Source organism: Galeopterus variegatus, unplaced genomic scaffold (assembly GCF_000696425.1).
Source record: "Galeopterus variegatus unplaced genomic scaffold, G_variegatus-3.0.2 Scaffold3502, whole genome shotgun sequence".
In the NCBI taxonomy this organism is placed as follows: Eukaryota; Metazoa; Chordata; class Mammalia; order Dermoptera; family Cynocephalidae; genus Galeopterus; species Galeopterus variegatus.
The window spans coordinates 179,994-180,703 of NW_007729613.1; positions in this window are offsets into that span (position 1 = coordinate 179,994).

The window sequence follows — 710 nt, forward strand, 5'->3', positions numbered from 1 at the left end:
CGCTTCCCAAGCGGCGCACTATCCAGTGTGCCACCGGGCCGGCCCAGAATCATGTGGTTTTAAAGCCAGAAAGTACTTGTGGTATTATTTATCCCAACCCTTCTCTTCATAGGAAAGGAAGCTGAGGCTGAGAAAAAGTTGAAAGACTTGACCAAGATCACACAGAGAGTTAGTGGGAGAACTGCAGGTCCATGCCTGAAGATCCACTGCAGCCTCAGTGAATCCTATTTTGTAGTCTAGTCTGGGTTCGAACAACACAGAAAAGTCCACTCTGATCATCTGATTAGTGAGGCTGACCCAATTGTTATGGAAACTTCACCTTGAGTTGTGTACAAAGGGGTTGGCCGAAAGCCTTTCTGGCCATCATAATGCCAGTCAGAAAGAGGGACTCGAAGTTAAAAGAGGAGGAGAAAGTAAAAGAAAATAACAGAAGACCGAAACCTCAGTAACAGAAAGTTTCCATGTTTCTGATCTCCCCTGTCTCCGTTAGAGCGAACACGATTTTCCTGAAGAAAAAAAGGGCAAGTATGAACGATGTTCCTTTTCTTGTACCTCAGTTTAGTCCCTCTGTCTGCTTTTCAATAACCCTGGAGCTAAGGCCCTAGGAATCTAATTTAAAATAGATCTCCCTCCCTCCATCTCTCCCTTCCTTCTTTCCTCTCTCTTTTTTTTTTTTCTGTGCTTTTTTTTTTTTTTAAATAGATTTTGTG